This window comes from Ranitomeya imitator, chromosome 1 (assembly GCF_032444005.1).
Source record: "Ranitomeya imitator isolate aRanImi1 chromosome 1, aRanImi1.pri, whole genome shotgun sequence".
NCBI lineage: Eukaryota > Metazoa > Chordata > Amphibia > Anura > Dendrobatidae > Ranitomeya > Ranitomeya imitator.
In genome coordinates, this window is record NC_091282.1 from 1,226,534,567 (window position 1) to 1,226,555,001 (window position 20,435).

At 48.0% G+C, this 20,435-nt stretch overlaps 1 long non-coding RNA gene across 1 annotated transcript in view; it reads left to right on the top strand.

Moving 5' to 3' along the window:
• The window catches only part of LOC138658393 (uncharacterized), a 152,294-nt gene extending 132,072 nt beyond the window's left edge, over positions 1-20,222 (top strand). Inside the window, exon 3 of the long non-coding RNA XR_011317484.1 lies at positions 19,197-20,222. This is a non-coding gene — a long non-coding RNA (uncharacterized lncRNA). The remainder of the gene's footprint in view (positions 1-19,196) is intronic.
• The last annotated feature ends 213 nt before the right edge of the window (positions 20,223-20,435 follow it).

A 20,435-nucleotide genomic window follows, 5' to 3' on the forward strand; every position in this document is an offset into this window, starting at 1 on the left:
TACCTCAGGAAGTTTGGGAGCCCTGAGGAGGGAGTTACCTCAGGAAGTGTGAGAGCCCTTAGCTGGAAGTTTCCTCTGGAAGTGTGAGAGCCCTGAGCTTGGAGTTACCTCAGGAAGTGTGAGAGCCCTGAGGAGGGAGTTACCTCAGGAAGTGTGATAGTCCTGAGCTGGGAGTTACCTCAGGAGGCTCCTCCCAGCAGTTTCTATGGCAGCTTGTTGTGAGAAGAATAATCACTTAACTTTCAAAGTTAAGCACATATATGAATGGTCGGTATACGATGCAATGTATTACATTTTTTAACTCACAGCCTCCAAACTAATCCTGACACACTGGAACAAATCTACTGCCACATGACAACTGCTTAATTCAGCAGCAGTAGAATGGGTACCAAGATATCACAGTTGTTCACTGGAGCTCCTGATGGTGAAGTCTGACTTGAGCTGTAGGTAGCCGACAGGCAGGTACGGACTGGGGCCAAAATTCAGCCCTGGCATTTGAAATCTCCCAGGCCCATGTTGTCCTCATCCCCAAACACCAGATGGGTATATATTAGTAATATTACTCTGAATGGAGGAAAGCAAGATTTACTACGAGACCAATGTTTCTCATGATACCCGTGGCCTGCTGAGGTAAGTGACGGAGTCAGTGACTTTGTTCTCCATCACAACTCTTAATAGTATGAGGGTCTTCAGAACACCAATTCTGTTAACAACGTAGCAGACAAGGCGGCCCACAACCAGACAGGCCCTTATGGCATTTGCCAGAATTGCGAGATGGCCAGTCCGGCCCTGCCGACAGGTACCACTCCTAGCCAGACCCTAACCCCACACACAGAATGGATACTGACACAGTCAGAGACAGGGCTTGATTGGGATCATGGAACGGTTCCAGGTTCGGATACCGCCGGTGCTGCTTCACTGGTTCAGGTACGCCGTTGGTTGCAGCATCAGGGTTCAGGTACTGCTGGTTTGGCTTAAGAATTTCGGTACCACAGATGCAGTTTCAGGATTCAGGCCCTGTCCGCACAAGGACCAGAGTTTCAGGTTCAGGCCCTGACCATACAAGGACCAGTGGTTCAGGTTCGAGCCCTGGCCACACAAGGACCAGAGGTTCAGGCCCTGGCCACACAAAAATCAGAAGTTCAGGTCCAGGCCCTGGCCACACAAAAACCAGAGGCTCAGGTCTGGGCCTGGCCACACAAGGCCCTCTGAGGTTCAGGGCTAGGCCCTGGCCATACAAGAACCAGAGGTTCAGGTTCGGGCCCTGGCCACACAAGGACCAGAGGTTCAGGTCTAGGCCCTAGCCACACAAGAACCAAAGGTTCAGGTTCTGGCCCTGGCCACAAAAGGGTCTGAGGTTCAGGACTGGCACCTGGCATTTTACTAGCTGCACAAAAAAACACTAATGGGACCAAATTGAACAAAAACCTCCCTGTTGGGGAGAATGCCTTTTATACAAGATGCCTCCCAGCCATTGGCCGGGGAAATTTTGCAAGTGTGCTCGCTGCCCCTTCAAGAGCTGGGGAGCACACGCGCGCACTAGGTGCACCATTGGGAAGACTCAGAGCAGGAAGCAGGGAATGAGGAGGTGCTGAGCGTGGGGAAGTGACCGAGGTGGTGAGTGTGTTGGCGTCCCTTCATGGACGTTGATGGAGAACCATGCAGGGACACCAGTACATGTGTTACAATACCCTCTCTTATACCCCCTCTTCTTCAAGCTCGCGAGAACAGTCTGCAGAAAAGAGGATCCAGAGTCTTCTTCTTGGACTCTCACGACTTCTCTTCAGGACTACATTCTCTCCAGTCCAAAGGAAGAAAGGTTACTTCTTTCACTTCCTTCATGAATAGATCGCCTCTCTCCACCAAAACATCCTCAGAGCAGGACTGTATGGGCATAGTACTAGGAACCATAAATGGCGAAGTCTCTCTCTGCCCGGCAAAAACTGCCCAGCAAAACTAGCTACTAACTTGGAAGATGCAAAGACAAACTGGAGTTCTTCCTCCTGTATGGTGGATAGTAGAGACTTGGAAGATGCCTTGATGTTCTCATAATCTGACCACCAGAAAATTGAAGATACCTTCTTTAGGTCCCACTTCAACCTGGTGTCCAAGAAGATACGTCCTCGAGGCGGGGTGGTTCCCGGGAGCAGATTATTGGAACAATTTTTGGGACTGTGTGGAGATCTCTTCTTTGCTTCCCTCCTTTCGGAGGCGTCAGCACACAGCAAGTCGGCGACTAGCAGACCTGGGAAATGAAAGGGCGACACTGGTGGGCAAACTGGATGTACTGGGACCAGACAGCACTTGTTACATTGTCCCCAAGGAAGCATATCAATGGACCTCCAGACTAGAACAGGCGCTTGAGTTCTCTGCCCCAGAAGACCTAAGGGAAATGGATGAAATAAACCAGACAGCAAATGGACGGCGATCTTCTCCGTATTCAATGCTCCAATCTGGAGCTCATCTGGCTTAGAAGTGACCTGACTGTTTTCAGATAGGGCTTATCCTTTACCTGATAACACCCTCACCGGATTCTCGAGATGTCGGATGGGAATCTGATACCAATACACGGCAGAGCATGCGGATTAATGACTTCATCATTGCTCAGACACAGAGAGCTAATGATAGAGGAGGGAGTGGATGCCCTCTCATCACTGCTTTCAGGATGCCGATACAGTTGAAAGTCCCATAGTGGCTGCGTGGTCTGCCACTATTAGTGGTATGCCAGTGTAGGAGGCAATACCCCTATAGAAATGACACTAGCATTGTACCTGTTTGTGAAAATAATCCTTAATCGTAAAGCAAATGAGGGGGGTCCCTTTAATGGAGGGGTGGACAAAACATGAAGTCAGTGGAGTTACATCAGCTGCAGAGCAGGTGGTCGGGAGGCTTCTGCCTGCTTGTTTTAGCTCTTGACCTAGTCATGGACCGTGACCAGTAGATATTCCCTGTAGTACCAGCAGTGTCCACTAGATGGTGACTATCACTCTACAATATAGCACGAGGGTCCGCACTGAGTCTTTCCTTCATGGCGCTGCCACCATGAGTTCTTCATGGGAAATCAATAAAGTAGGAAATAATGATAATGGTCACATCTTCAGTCTTGTGGAAGACATTTGGCTATTTTACACTCGGTCTGTGGTGGTGACCCCGTGAGCTATAGATGGATGGGGTACAGAAGCTTTTATGATGCCGTTCCTTCAGCTCCAGGCAATATACAGTATATATGTCCAAAAGAGCATGTGACCCAGAAAAACTGGCGATTCCGCTAATGGATTCCACTATGAGGTCTGTTTCAATATTTCATTGTTCTAATGTGGGTCTAGATTGTCTGCAGCGGCCTCGGATTGTCTGCAATATGCCATCCACGTTCAGTGCGGCTACATGCTCTCCATATGCAGTGCTGGCACATGCCCTCCATATATAGTGCCTGGCACATGCCTCCGTGTATAGTGCTGCCACATACCTCCATATACAGTGCTGTCACATAACCTTCATTTAAAGTGCTTGCCACATATCGCCCATATATAGTGCCTGCTACGCACCTACATGTACAGTGCTGCCACATACCCTCCTTTTATAGCGCCTGTCACATGCCTCCATATTCATTGTTGCCAAATGCCCTTCATATAGAGTGCCTGCAATAAGTCAACATCCTGTTGTCATGGGTTTACTGTTATGAACTGGTGATTCAGAACCACAATAGACCTGGTGGTTAAGAGCACACAAAGTGACCTGATAGTTACTAATAACATAGGACGAGCTCTGAGACGTGGGAACTCTGCTGACCGCAATCCCTAATCCTATCACACAAGACTAGAGGTAGCCGTGGAGCGCTCCTGACCAGACCTAGGCGCCTCGGGCACAGCCTGAGAAACTAGCTAGCCCTGAAGATAGAAAAATAAGCCTACCTTGCCTCAGAGAAATTCCCCAAAGGAAAAGGCAGCCCCCCACATATAATGACTGTGAGTAAAGATGAAAATACAAACACAGGGATGAAATAGATTTTAGCAAAGTGAGGCCCGACTTACTGAATAGACCGAGGATAGGAAAGATAGCTTTGCGGTCAGCACAAAAACCTACAAACAACCACGCAGAGGGCGCAAAAAGACCCTCTGCACCGACTAACGGTACGGAGGTGCTCCCTCTGCGTCCCAGAGCTTCCAGCAAGAAAGAAAAACCAATATAGCAAGCTGGACAGAAAAAATAGCAAACAAAAGTAACACAAGCAGAACTTAGCTTATGCAGTGAAGACAGGCCACAAGAACGATCCAGGAGAGAGCAAGACCAATACTGGAACATTGACTGGAGGCCAGGAACAAAGAACTAGGTGGAGTTAAATAGAGCAGCACCTAACGACTTAACCTCGTCACCTAAGGAAGGAAACTCAGAAGCCGCAGCCCCACTCACATCCACCAAAGGAAGCTCATAGACAGAACCAGCCGCAGTACCACTCATGACCACAGGAGGGAGCTTGACCACAGAATTCACAACAGTACCCCCCCCTTGAGGAGGGGTCACCGAACCCTCACCAGAGCCCCCAGGCCGACCAGGATGAGCCAAATGAAAGGCACGAACCAGATCGGCAGCATGAACATCAGAGGCAAAGAACCAGGAATTATCTTCCTGACCATAACCCTTCCACTTAACCAGGTACTGGAGTTTCCGTCTCGAAATACGAGAATCCAAAATCTTCTCCACTATATACTCCAACTCCCCCTCAACCAAAACCGGGGCAGGAGGATCAACGGATGGAACCACAGGTGCCACGTATCTCCGCAACAATGACCTATGGAATACATTATGGATGGAAAAAGAAGCTGGAAGGGTCAAACGAAAAGACACAGGATTAAGAACCTCAGAAATCCTATACGGACCAATGAAACGAGGCTTAAACTTAGGAGAGGAAACTTTCATAGGAATATAACGAGACGACAACCAAACCAAATCCCCAACACGAAGTCGGGGACCCACACAGCGCCTGCGGTTAGCGAAACGTTGAGCCTTCTCCTGGGACAATGTCAAATTGTCCACAACATGAGTCCAAATCTGCTGCAACCTATCCACCACAGTATCCACACCAGGACAGTCTGAAGACTCAACCTGCCCTGAAGAGAAACGAGGATGGAAACCAGAATTGCAGAAAAACGGCGAAACCAAAGTAGCCGAGCTGGCCCGATTATTAAGGGCGAACTCAGCCAAAGGCAAAAAGGACACCCAATCATCCTGATCAGCAGAAACAAAACATCTCAGATATGTTTCCAAGGTCTGATTGGTTCGTTCAGTTTGGCCATTTGTCTGAGGATGGAAAGCCGAGGAAAAAGACAAATCAATGCCCATCCTACCACAAAAGGCTCGCCAAAACCTCGAAACAAACTGGGAACCTCTGTCAGAAACGATGTTCTCTGGAATGCCATGTAAACGAACCACATGCTGGAAAAACAATGGCACCAAATCAGAGGAGGAAGGCAATTTAGACAAGGGTACCAAATGGACCATCTTAGAGAAGCGATCACAAACCACCCAAATGACCGACATCTTTTGAGAGACGGGGAGATCCAAAATAAAATCCATAGAGATATGTGTCCAGGGCCTCTTCGGGACTGGCAAGGGCAAAAGCAACCCACTGGCACGAGAACAGCAGGGCTTAGCCCAAGCACAAATCCCACAGGACTGCACAAACGAACGCACATCCCGCGACAGAGATGGCCACCAAAAGGATCTAGCCACCAAATCTCTGGTACCAAAGATTCCAGGATGACCAGCCAACACCGAACAATGAACCTCAGAGATAACTCTACTCGTCCATTTATCAGGGACAAACAGTTTCTCCGCTGGGCAACGGTCAGGTCTATTAGCCTGAAATTTTTGCAGCACCCGCCGCAAATCAGGGGAGATGGCAGACAAAATTACCCCCTCTTTGAGAATACCCGCCGGCTCAGGCAAACCCGGAGAGTCGGGCACAAAACTCCTAGACAGGGCATCCGCCTTCACATTTTTAGAGCCCGGAAGGTACGAAACCACAAAGTCAAAACGGGAGAAAAACAGCGACCATCGAGCCTGTCTAGGATTCAACCGCTTGGCAGACTCGAGATACGTCAAGTTCTTGTGATCAGTCAAGACCACCACGCGATGCTTAGCTCCTTCAAGCCAATGACGCCACTCCTCGAATGCCCACTTCATGGCCAGCAACTCTCGATTGCCTACATCATAATTACGCTCAGCAGGCGAAAACTTCCTGGAAAAGAAGGCACATGGTTTCATCACCGAGCCCTCAGAACTTCTTTGCGACAAAACAGCCCCTACTCCAATCTCAGAAGCATCAACCTCGACCTGGAACGGGAGCGAAACATCTGGCTGGCACAACACAGGGGCAGAAGAAAAACGACGCTTCAACTCCTGAAAAGCTTCCACAGCAGCAGAAGACCAATTGACCACATCAGCACCCTTCTTGGTCAAATCAGTCAACGGTTTAGCAATACTAGAAAAATTATTGATGAAGCGACGATAAAAATTAGCAAAGCCCAGGAATTTTTGCAGACTCTTCAGAAATGTCGGCTGAGTCCAATCATAAATGGCCTGAACTTTAACAGGGTCCATCTCGATAGTAGAAGGGGAAAAAATGAAACCCAAAAATGAAACCTTCTGAACACCAAAGAGACAATTTGACCCCTTCACAAACAAAGAATTCGCACGCAGGACCTGGAACACCATTCTAACCTGCTTCACGTGAGACTCCCAATCATCCGAGAAAACCAAAATATCATCCAAGTATACAATCAGGAATTTATCCAGGTACTCTTGGAAGATGTCATGCATAAAGGACTGAAATACTGATGGAGCATTAGAAAGCCCGAATGGCATAACCAGGTACTCAAAATGGCCCTCGGGCGTATTAAATGCTGTTTTCCATTCATCGCCCTGTTTAATAGGCACAAGATTATACGCACCACGAAGATCTATCTTGGTGAACCAACTAGCCCCCTTAATCCGAGCAAACAAATCAGACAGCAGCGGCAAGGGGTACTGAAATTTGACTGTGATTTTGTTTAGAAGGCGGTAATCTATACACGGTCTCAGCGAACCATCCTTCTTGGCCACAAAAAAGAACCCTGCTCCCAATGGCGACGACGACGGGCGAATATGACCCTTCTCCAAGGATTCCTTTACGTAACTCCGCATAGCGGCGTGCTCAGGCACAGATAAGTTAAACAGTCGACCTTTAGGAAACTTACTACCAGGAATCAAATCGATAGCACAATCGCAATCCCTATGCGGAGGTAGGGCACGGGACTTGGGCTCATCAAATACATCCCAGTAATCCGACAAGAACTCTGGGACCTCAGAAGGGGTGGATGATGAAATAGACAGAAATGGAACATCACCATGTACCCCCTGACAACCCCAGCTGGACACAGACATAGATTTCCAATCCAATACTGGGTTATGGACTTGTAGCCATGGCAACCCGAACACGACCACATCATGCAGATTATGCAACACCAAAAAGCGAATATCCTCCTGATGCGCAGGAGCCATGCACATGGTCAATTGGGTCCAGTACTGAGGCTTATTCTTGGCCAAAGGCGTAGCATCAATTCCTCTCAATGGAATAGGATACTGCAAGGGCTCCAAGAAAAACCCACAGCGCCTAGCAAACTCCAAGTCCATCAAATTCAGGGCAGCGCCTGAATCCACAAATGCCATGACAGGATAGGATGACAAAGAGCAGATCAAAGTAACGGACAAAAGAAATTTCGACTGTACCGTACCAATGGTGGCAGACCTAGCGAACCGCTTAGTGCGCTTAGGACAATCGGAGATAGCATGAGTGGAATCACCACAGTAAAAACACAGCCCATTCCGACGTCTGTGTTCTTGCTGTTCAGCTCTGGTCAAAGTCCTATCACATTGCATAGGCTCAGGTTTATGCTCAGATAATACCGCCAAATGGTGCACAGTTTTACGCTCACGCAAGCGTCGATTGATCTGAATGGCCAAAGACATAGACTCATTCAGACCAGCAGGCATAGGAAATCCCACCATGACATCCTTAAGGGCTTCAGAGAGACCCTTTCTGAAAATTGCTGCCAACGCACATTCATTCCACTGCGTGAGCACAGACCACTTCCTAAACTTCTGACAATATATCTCTACCTCATCCTGACCCTGACACAGAGCCAGCAAATTTTTCTCTGCCTGATCCACTGAATTAGGCTCATCATAAAGCAATCCGAGCGCCAGAAAAAACGCATCAATATTACATAATGCAGGATCTCCTGGCGCAAGGGAAAATGCCCAGTCTTGAGGGTCGCCACGTAATAAAGAAATAATGATCTTAACTTGTTGAACTGGGTCACCAGAGGAGCGAGGTTTCAAAGCCAGAAACAGTTTACAATTATTTTTAAAACTCAGAAACTTAGCTCTATCTCCAGAAAACAAATCAGGAATAGGAATTCTTGGTTCTAACATAGAATTCTGAACCACAAAGTCTTGAATATTTTGTACTCTTGCAGTGAGATGATCCACACAAGAAGACAGACCTTTAATGTCCATCACTACACCTGTGTCCTGAATCACCCAAATGTCTAGGGGAAAAGAAAGACAAAACACAGTGCAGAGAAAAAAAAATGGTCTCAGAACTTCTCTTTTCCCTCTATTGAGAAGCATTAGTACTTTTGGCCTCCAGTACTGTTATGAACTGGTGATTCAGAACCACAATAGACCTGGTGGTTAAGAGCACACAAAGTGACCTGATAGTTACTAATAACATAGGACGAGCTCTGAGACGTGGGAACTCTGCTGACCGCAATCCCTAATCCTATCACACAACACTAGAGGTAGCCGTGGAGCGCTCCTGACCAGACCTAGGCACCTCGGGCACAGCCTGAGAAACTAGCTAGCCCTGAAGATAGAAAAATAAGCCTACCTTGCCTCAGAGAAATTCCCCAAAGGAAAATGCAGCCCCCCACATATAATGACTGTGAGTAAAGATGAAAATACAAACACAGGGATGAAATAGATTTTAGCAAAGTGAGGCCCGACTTACTGAATAGACCGAGGATAGGAAAGATAGCTTTGCGGTCAGCACAAAAACCTACAAACAACCACGCAGAGGGCGCAAAAAGACCCTCCGCACCGACTAACGGTACGGAGGTGCTCCCTCTGCGTCCCAGAGCTTCCAGCAAGCAAGAAAAACCAATATAGCAAGCTGGACAGAAAAAATAGCAAACAAAAGTAACACAAGCAGAACTTAGCTTATGCAGTGAAGACAGGCCACAAGAACGATCCAGGAGAGAGCAAGACCAATACTGGAACATTGACTGGAGGCCAGGAACAAAGAACTAGGTGGAGTTAAATAGAGCAGCACCTAACGACTTAACCTCGTCACCTGAGGAAGGAAACTCAGAAGCCGCAGCCCCACTCACATCCACCAAAGGAAGCTCATAGATAGAACCAGCCGCAGTACCACTCATGACCACAGGAGGGAGCTTGACCACAGAATTCACAACAGTTTACCAAGACAGAAAGGAGCCAGAAGACTATGGTGTCTGATTTCTCCTACTCCTGCACTGATTAGAAGCACTTCACCATCATATTTAATAGTGCATGTTTCTGCTAGTGGTGCAGGGGTTAATCTGTTCAGTTGAAAGCTCCTGGAGCTTTTCTGATTTTATGGTCTCAGCTGTTCAGAGTTGACCTCTCCCCCTGCTGTATATACTTGCCTTTGGCCATCAGGGATTGCAAGTGTTAGGTCGGGAACACACTTGCGTGTGTAATGCCTCTTGCGCGAGTCTCTCACCTCAATACCCGGCACTATTAGTCTGGTTTGTGTATTCTTATGCACTGCAACTCCCCACTTTTCTGGGTGGGGGAGGGGACAGATAAGGGCTGATTTAAGAGTTCAGCAACGCACGTGGCCGAGGCATCTTCACCAAGTCACCGAGGCATCTTCAGAAGTAATCTGGAGAGCAGAGATAGCTAGGGTGCCCCTAACTTTAGAAATTGGGAAGGAGTCTCTAGCCCCGGGATCTATAATATAAAGCTGGGAGCGTCACTCTGTCCGAAGCCTTTATAGACTGTGCTGGCGCAAGCGCCGGCGCAGTCTGGCCCCCACAGAGTGACGCTCCCAGGAGATCGCGGTATGCGTAAGCACTGAATGCATACCGCGATCTCCACTGGAGAGTATGGGACCGCCAGGAGGGTAAGTATATTCATGTTTCCCCGTTCCAGCGCTGCGTGCGGCTCCGTCTCCCGGCTCCTCTGCTGTGACAGTTCAGAGGGCGCGATGACGTGCTTAATGCATGCCGGCGCCGCCCTCTGACCAGTCACAGGCAGAGGAGCCGGAGTGTGTCTTCAAGAAAATGGCGCCGGAAAGCGCGGACTGCTCAGGCGCCGATTCCTGCTGCCGGAATCGGCGCCTGCGCAGTCCGCGCTTTCCGGCGCCATTTTCTTGAAGACACACTCCGGCTCCACTGCAGGTGTGTCTTCAAGAAAATGGCGCCGGAAAGCGCGGACTGCGCAGGCGCCGATTCCGGCAGCAGGAATCGGCGCCTGCGCAGTCCGCGCTTTCCGGCGCCATTTTCTTGAAGACACACTCCGGCTCCACTGCAGGTGTGTCTTCAAGAAAATGGCGTCGGAAAGCGCGGACTGCGCAGGCGCCGATTCCTGCTGCCGGAATCGGCGCCTGCGCAGTCCGCGCTTTCCGGCGCCATTTTCTTGAAGACACACTCCGGCTCCACTGCAGGTGTGTCTTCAAGAAAATGGCGCCGGAAAGCGCGGACTGCGCAGGCGCCGATTCCTGCAGCAGGAATCGGCGCCTGCGCAGTCCGCGCTTTCCGGCGCCATTTTCTTGAAGACACTCCGGCTCCACTGCAGGTGTGTATTTAAGAAAATGGCGCCGGAAAGCGCGGACTGCGCAGGCGCCAATTCCGGCAGCAGGAGGACGAAGAAAATGGGCGGAAAGGAATGGCGTAAGTAACAAATTGCTGTGGCATGAAGCTGTGACACTTCATGCCACAGCAATTTGTTATTTACGCCACCTGATTCCTTTCCGCCGCCATTTTCTTGGTCCTGCTGCCGGAATCGGCGCCTGCGCAGTCCACGCTTTCCGGCGCCATTTTCTTGAAGACACACTGCCGGCGCCATTTTCTTGAAGACACACTGCAGGTGTGTCTTCAAGAAAATGGCGCCGGAAAGCGCGGACTGTGCAGACGCCGATTCCGGCAGCAGGAGGACGAAGAAAATGGGCGGAAAGGAATGGCGTAAGTAACAAATTGCTGTGGCATGAAGCTGTGGCACTTCATGCCACAGCAATTTGTTATTTACGCCACCTGATTCCTTTCCGCCGCCATTTACTTGGTCCTGCTGCCGAAATCGGCGCCTGCACAGTCCGCGCTTTCCGGCGCCATTTTCTTGAAGACACACTGCCGGCGCCATTTTCTTGAAGACACACTGCAGGTGTGTCTTCAAGAAAATGGCGCCAGAAAGCGTGGACTGCGCAGGCGCCGATTCCGCCAGCAGGAGGACCAAGAAAATGGCGGCGGAAAGGAATCAGGTGGCGCAAGTAACAAATTGCTGTGGCATGAGGCTGTGGCACTTCATGCCACAGCTATTTGTTACTTACGCCACCTGACACGGGGCATATACTATGGAGCAGCGTATGGAGCAGCGTATGGGGCATATGGATGGGAGCAGCAAATTAAAGAACGGTGCCGCAGGATGGGAGCAGCACATGACAGAACGGGGGCGCAGGATGGGAGCAGCACATGACAGGATGGGAGCAGCACATGACAGGATGGGGACGCAGGATGAAGCAGCACATGACAGAACGGGGGCGCAGGATGGGAGCAGCACATGACAGAACGGGGGCGCAGGATGGGAGCAGCACATGACAGAACGGGGGCGCAGGATGGGAGCAGCACATGACAGAATGGAGGCGCAGGATGGGAGCAGCACATGACAGAACGGGGGCGCAGGATGGGAGCAGCACATGACAGGATGGGAGCAGCAAATGACAGAATGGAGGCGCAGGATGGGAGCACCACATGACAGAACGGGGGCGCAGGATGGGAGCAGCACATGACAGAACGGGGGTGCAGGATGGGAGCAGCACATGACAGAACGGGGGCACAGGATGGGAGCAGCACATGACAGGATGGGGATGCAGGATGGAGCAGCACATGACAGGATGGGGATGCAGGATGGAGCAGCACATACCAGGATGGAGACCATATACCAATATAAATGCTCGCCACCCGGGCGTAGAACGGGTTCAATAGCTAGTATCCTATAACAGTGCCCTTACAACCGTGCCACCATATACTATTCATATACAGTCCCTGACACATGCTGTCCATTTACAATGCCTGACACATGCTCTCTCTTTATAGTGCCTGCCTCATTCCTCCATGTACAGTGCCTGCAATATGCCCTCCATGTACATTACCTAGCGCATGCCTCCGTACAGTACCTGCAATATGCCCTCTATGTACAGTGCTTTTCGTATGTCTTTCATATACAGTACCTGACATCCTCTCCAAACAAAATGTCTGACACTGGCTCCCATGGCTGCAGCATCTCTGGACTTGTCTCCATTGGGCACATCGGGGACGTCATTGGTCGGTGATTACACAGGAGCTGCCGACAGTGGATCCAGATGATTTGTACATTCAGCGGCAGAACCTTCTTCAGATGACCATTAATAACATCAGTGACAGCAGCCAAGGCCGGAGCTGCTGGGATTTCTGCACTAGGCTAAGAGCCTACATGAAGATGTTTCAAAAATGTTTCCATGTTTTCACAATTTGCAGATATCGAACCTCCTGTGATTTTTCAGGATTCCATCAGTTTTCAATTTCGAGGAGTGTAGATATTGGCTTGGCTGATGATTAGGGAATTCTTTAGCAAGTAACCCAGCTAATTCCAATAACCCAGGGATCATCATAGAAACATTGTGCCGTGCCATTATCCCAAGTCACTTTGTCACGACTCTCTTGTCAGGGGTCCCGGGACTAGGGGCTCATTCCCTGTCCCTAACTCTAGAGGCGCCCTAGCTCACCCTGTTCCCCGGATTACTTCTGATGGTGAAGCCGATGGTGCCACGTACCTTGGCTTAGCTCCTGAATCCCCTCTCAGTCTGTACACTTCCCCCACCGTGGGAAGAAGGGAGTACTAGTATACCGTAATGCAAACAAGGATAAGGAAAAAAACAATCCTACAAATATAGTCACACATAGTCACACAAACAACATAGGTAAACACAGGAGAGTGGAGAATGAGGAAAAACTAACATACCGTGTTTCCCCGAAAGTAAGACAGTGTCATACATTCTTTTTACCCCCAAAAGTCCCACTATGTCTTACTTTCGGGGTATGTCTTATATTGGGGGAAAAAATGTTGATTTTTGTTATGGGGCCCATACTGTCCTTATTTGTCACTTGTGCCCCCATTCTGTCCTTATTTGTCACTTGTGCCCCCATAGTGACAAATCAGGACAGTATGGAGCCCATACTGTCCTGATTTGCCACTTGTGCCCCCATAGTGACAAATCAGGACAGTATGGATGGGGGCACAAGTGACAAATCAGGACAGTATGGGGCCCATACTGTCCTGATTTGTCACTTATGCCCCCATCATACTGTCCTGACTCCTGATAATTGTGCCCCACACAGCCCATGGTCCGGTTTGTGCTGCCCCCATCCGCATCTCCCCCAGGGCTGGCCGCTGCTCCCTCCCCCTATCATGCAGGCAGGCAGCTCCATTACCTGGTCCCCGCGGCCGCGGTATGGAGCACCAGCACCGACCGACCCCACAAGTTGCAATACACAGCCGCACAAAACACCGGCGTCCGGCGCAGCAGCCTGTGTCACGCTCAGTGACGTCACCCGCTGCTGGCGCTTCCCTGATGCGGAAGTGCCAGCGGCGGTCAGCGCCTGTCCGTGTTTCAATGCAGGGCGCGCAGGCGCTGGAGTGCCTGAAGGGTAGGGGAACCTGGAGTAGCGACGTGCAGCAGCCTCACTGTCTCTGGCGGCTGGCCGAGCAGTGCCAGTGCCGCGGGCCGTTTAAAAACGTCAGGCGGGCCGGATGCGGCCCGCGGGCCGCATCTTGCCCAGGTCTGCACTATGTCCTACTTTCGGGGTACGTCCTACATTATCCGACCCCCTAAAACCCCCCACTACATCTTACTATTGGGGGTGTCTTACCATCGGGGAAACACGGTAGGAGAAGGAGGGGAATTAGCACACACTAGCAACAGTCACAGATAAATCCACCACACACCTTTTTTAACAACAACCACAAACCACCATCTCATAACCATGCAGCATAAGCTATCTCTGAAAATGAGTGCTTGACAGGACCAAGATTTTATAGGGGGTAGGAGTGGCTAAAAGTGCACAGCTGAGAACCTTAATGCAGGAAAGCTCCAAGAGCTCTTAACTTAGCCGATTAACTCCTGCACTGCTAAAAGAACCTGCACTTTTTAATAAGAAGTGCTTCTAATCAGTGCAGGAGTAGGAGAAAAAAGACGCTGTGTTTTCTGGCTCCTCTCTGTCGCGGTAAACCTGTGTTTGCTTCTTTATACCCCCAGTAACCCCATAACTTCTGGTTTACCCTGAAAAGATCTGCTGCTCTACAGATCTCAGGGGTTACTGGATCTCCTTCCGGAGATCAGACTGACAAAGCTTTTTGGGAAAAATTTACAATATAACTCTTCATAATAAAAAAAGCTCTCTTTTCTACCATTTATGGGCAGCTACCCAACGTCCGACCCATTGAAATGTCTTTACACTTGACTATCAATCAAACAAACCAGAGAATCTAACCTTCCATCTGGCATAGGGCTAATTTGCAATGGAAAAATTGAGTTACAGATTGTGATTTCTGGATCACAGTTTCTTGGGCTCAAAAACATCTTGGAAGTTGGGGAGATTTTATGGCAAAACTAACAATACTCAATTATTTACTCTTCTCAATAATGTGCCAGCAGGTTGGTTCTGACAGTGGTTGGCCCGTTTATTGGTGTTGTCTCATCTGAAGATTTTTTTATATAACTACATGGATGCTAGGACTACCACCAATCTCGAGAGTCAGGCTCTCAGGCTCCGTCCTGCATCGCTGTCCACGGAGAGATGGCTTCCTCCATTGACTTTTTCTAAAATAACCAAGCGGGCAAGATGGGTACTTGATGGGTCCTTGTCCTCGAGATAAGTGCCTGAGTGACATTGTAGGAATATCCAGCTTGTCATCTCAATTTATCTCAGATACAACAATGGAATCTATTACAGATCATTCTCTTCCCCGGACAGGAAAGGGTTAGGAGGAGCTAATCTTCTCATTCCCCTGTAATATTTTGATGCATCATTAACATCATGCAGACACAGACAGGGGCTCGGTCGCCGGGGGCATTGTAATGAGGTCACTGCTGGCACACATCTGCTTGACGGACAGCGATTGAAACCGAGTTGGTCATGCAGAGTACATAGTGAGAATTCATGTAAATTATGCCCTCCCGAGATGGTCGATTGTGCACCATGACCTGATGAACTTCCTGCATAGGGAGAGGGCGAGAGGGGCACGAACCCAGTAATGTACTCCAGCAGATGTGTAAGTTGTAGGAAATATAAGTCTTTGTTCTCTGTTCTACAGCCGGTGACCTGTCAGCATTACTGTAAACCAGAGCAGACCTGAAAGAATTGGTCAACAGGGAAGGAATTGGTGGGAGATGGAGTGGCTGCAGCACGGACCCTAGGTAAATAAAAAATGGTCCATGTTGTGACATTTGGTTCACCCTGCGTACAGACCGCCCTGCCATTCCAAGGTTCACATCATTTTCTCCTTTCCGGATCTGATGCATTTTCACCTTGTGATACCCTGGCGACACTAAGCCGGAGATGTGAACATGATCATCATTTATTCAATGTACATTTCACACTCTCTCTTCTGCATTTTGACACTATTAGAACAAGGAGCCTTAATTGTCTCTGCGGTTGGTGCCTCTATGATCACACGGGGCTCTTTGTGTCGTGTAACATTAGCTATGACTGAGCGGCTTAGCGAGAGCTTCGAGGGTACGATCGGGTCACCGTGCGCCCTGGGTGCCCCACTTCTTCTCCTCTGTGTAATCAATTAACCCTTCATTGACCCTCATGATTGTTACCAGTACCAGAGGCACATCACAGGATTCTGTTGGCGCTCAATGCTCTCTGATAAGATTCCGATCCTACAGGTGACGGGTGGGTAATCAAACTCAATGGGGACAAATCCGAACTCATCATCTTTCCTCAATCTCACAGATCTTCATTACCTGATCTATCTTTCACAATTAATGAATTAATGACATCACGCTTTCCCCCGTACCAGAAGTCCACTGCCTCGGAGTAACCCTTGACTCTGCCCTGTCACTCAAACCGCACAGCCAAGCTCTTTCCATCTCCTGTCACCTCCAGCTCAAAAACATCTCCAAAATCCGTCCTTTCCTCAACCCTCAATCTACTAAAATGCTTTGCATGCCCTAATCATCTCCCGCCTCGACTACTGCAACATCCTTTTCCGTGGCCTCCCTTCCAACACTCTCGCACCTCTCCAGTCCATCCTTAACTCTGCTGACTGACTAATTAATTAATCTCTCTCCTTGCTACTCCTCCGCTTCTCTCCTCTGCAAATCTCTTCACTGGCTTCAATTTACTCAGTGTATCCAGTTCAAATTAATAACACTGACCTACAAAGCCATCCATAACCTGTCTCCTCCATATATCTCTGAACTAATCTCCCGATATCTTCCCTCACGTAATCTCCGGTCCTCCCAAGACCTCCTTGTCTCCTCCACACTTATTAGCTCCTCACCTAATTGCCTCCAAGACTTCTCCCGAATATCCCCCATCCTCTGGAATTCTCTGCCCCAACACGTCTGACTATCAACCTCATTCAGATCCTTCAGACGGAACCTGAAAACCCACCTCTTCAGGAAAGCCTACAGCCTGCACTGACCCCGCTGCCTCCTCACCACTACCGGAGCTACCGCCTCACCAACACCGGAGCTCCTGCAACCCCCAACCTACTGTCTCCTTCCCCACCATCCTGTAGAATGTAAGCATGCAAGGGCAGGGTCCTCGCCCCTCTGTATCAGTCCGTCATTGTTAGTTTGTTTACTGTAATTTGTATGTAACCCCTTCTCATGTACAGCACCATGGAATCAATGGTGCTATATACAGTAAATTAATAATAATCCAGGGATTCCCCAAACCTACATAAGAGACAGTGAAGTACAAGGAAACTAAGGATTCTTCCATCAGGAACTGCATTACAGGTGTAGAGAAGGGAATGGATCCAGCTGCCTACAAGAAAACGATGCTCTAACTTTGAGAACCAGGTGCCCTATACAGTGGAGTCACTGACATGTTCAAGTTAACTGTGTATGATAGACAATCCAGCCTTAGCCATTACTGGTGATAAGTGAATATGCTGAAAACTCAAATTTTGTGTCACAACTCTGTTGTTAGAATACCTAGGGCCAGGGGCTCTTTCCCTGTCCCTAAGGTTAGGAGCGTCCGAGATATCCCTGCCCCCTGGATTACTTCTGATGGTGAAGACGCTGGGGCTACCTTGCTGAACTCTTGAATCAGCCCTATATCTGTTCCTCTTTTCACCCAGGGAAATGGGAGTGTGACTAACAAGGTAGGACTTACAGAGATAAAGGAAAATACCAATCATGCAAATATACATTCACAGACAACTGTTAAGAACACGGGAGAAAGGGAAGGAAAACAAAGTAGGAGAGGATGAGGGTTTTGCACACAGCTGAACACCAAGCAACAGTCACAGATAAATTCTCCAAATGCCTCTACCAACAATCTACTCCTCCACGCCACACTATGCAGTACAAGACTTAACACTGGCAATCCAAATTTCCAGAGGCGAGTATGTATAGAAGAGAGGGGTGGCCAATACTGAACAGCTGAGATCATCCAAGCAGGAGCTTCAGAGGCTCCAAGATGAACAGTTTAACCCCTGCACTGGTGACAGAAACCTGCGCTGTTTAATATGAAGGAGAAGTGCTTCTGACCAGGAGTATGTGAAAATAGACACTGCCATTTTCTGGCCCCTCTCTGTCGCGATAAACCCATGACATTCAGAAATTTCATTAAAATTTTGACCGGAAAATTACATTTATTTGATGCAAATCAAATGCACATTATTATGTTGTGAGGTGTGAGCATAATATACATAGGTTACAAAAAAAAAAGATAAAAACCTCAATTGTCCCGCTACATGGCCCCGCTCTGATCCAGGCATCTATATCAGTCCATCACCGGTGCGGAAATCACAGGGTCTTCTTCAGCATCTTCCCAGACTAGCATCTTGTGGAGCCCGGCATCTTTGGCGTCTCCTTTGTATACATTAGTATGTTTTGGCCTTTGGAGAGTCTACTGAGACCGTACACCAAAAGATGCCAAGGTCTGAAGAAGACAGATGAACAATGGTAAAGTATAATTTTTAGGTTTTTTACCCCCTGAGAACTTTTGATTCCAGCAAGATGGTGGCCAACTCATCTTTTTGGATTTCTACAAATGGAAACACACAAAAAAATTGGATTCTGGAGACCTTGAATTTCTATGTAAAATTGATTAAGCTTGAATAGATTTGCTCATGTCTAGTTATCAACCGTACAGAATGCATTTGATTACTTGACCTTTTAATGACTAAAGGGGTCATGTACGATAATCTTATTCTTTTACTTTTCTTGTTTGTCTAGTTTGGTCAACATTCACCGATGTTTAATGGTCCACCAATAATGAGGTGATCAGTGGATACAGCTTTGCAAAACCATGAGGTTCCTCTCGTTAACACTTCATGTTCCATAATGCTGCTTCCCCCCATATGACTGACCACTTTCATGACTCCGCTTGCAATGTAGACTCTTCTCTTAGGTTTTCATAAAGCAAAATGGAGCTGTCATTCAAGAACATAGTAACAAACGTAACATTTTAATAAAAATTCCAGTTTTTCGGTGCACCCTTTGGCAAATTGAGCTTAATTCACCTTAGACACAATCTTCAAAAGAAAGAAAACAAAGTTTATGAGTTTAGTTCAAGACTTTCCGGTGGGTCGCGGCTTGTACAAGAGAAATGTTTTTGCTAGACCGCAAAGATTTAACTGAGACAAGTCATTAATCCGATTGTTTTGTTGTCTTGCAGGATTTTAACCCATGGAAATGTCTCATGACCTCTCGGGTGGTTCTACAGAAGACAAAAAATAAGAAATGAAAATGTCCGTCTGTCTCCTACCAGCGCCTAAGTGAAGCCCTTACACCTGGTCTATAACATAACCGCTACGATCATGGGATTATGGCTGGTATGTGGAGATATGAGGACCGTAGTGGAGGACAAGATTATCACTGATATGTACAAAGGTCTTCAGCTGGAACTTCAGGTTGTCTTCTTTAAGGATAAATAACTGGAAATCATGGATGCAACATTATCAAACATTCTTGGGTCAAATTTTGTATTTCGTGGACTTCATGAATGACTTGTGTAACGTATATGGTACAATTGTGACACTTCATGGAGAGACGATGATTGGGATAAAGTCCACAGCGAGATTCATGGATAATAAATGATCATGGGTAAAATGGCATACCGGGGGAGGTTTGTGGATTATGCAACATGGTGGACGAGGTCCAAGGAAAGGATCGGACACTGGAAAGATTAAGTTGATGGAGCATAAGACACCTCGTAAAGCTCATGGCTTATATATGATGTCAGGAATGGTAAATATCTTGGAATATCAGAAGTAATAAAAGAAGAATATGGATAACTAACACCTACTGGATTTGACCCAAGGATGGCATGAGGTCACGGAGACACATAGAAGATGATGGGCCATGGACACTATTGGATAGAACGTCCTCACGTATAGCTGAGACAGGATCTGCTCATGGATTAGGTTTTTGCAGGTCAAGGAGGGTCTCAGGTCACACGGAGTATAAATCTCATGGATGGATTACTAAGTTCATGTCTTATATGGCGTCTACAACACAAAGAAAGTCAATTTTGGAACTTATGTAGTATCAAATCATAGTTTTTTGTGAAAATGGTTAATTAGCTCACAAATATAGAGGGGATGACTTATTAGCTCATTGTTATGGTGTGTAAAGCTTATTAGCACAAGGTTATGGTGGGTATGGCCTATTTTCACATGGTTATGGTGGGTGTGTCTTTTTATCACATGGTTATGGTGGGTATGGCCTATTTTCACATGGTTATGGTGGGTATAGCTTATTAGCACAAGGTTATGGTGGGTATAGCTTATTAGCACATGGTTATGGTGGGTATGTCTTTTTATCACATGGGTATGGTGGGTCTTTTTATCACATGGGTATGATGGGTGTGGCTTGTTATCACATGGTTATGATGGGTGTGGCTTATTGTCACATG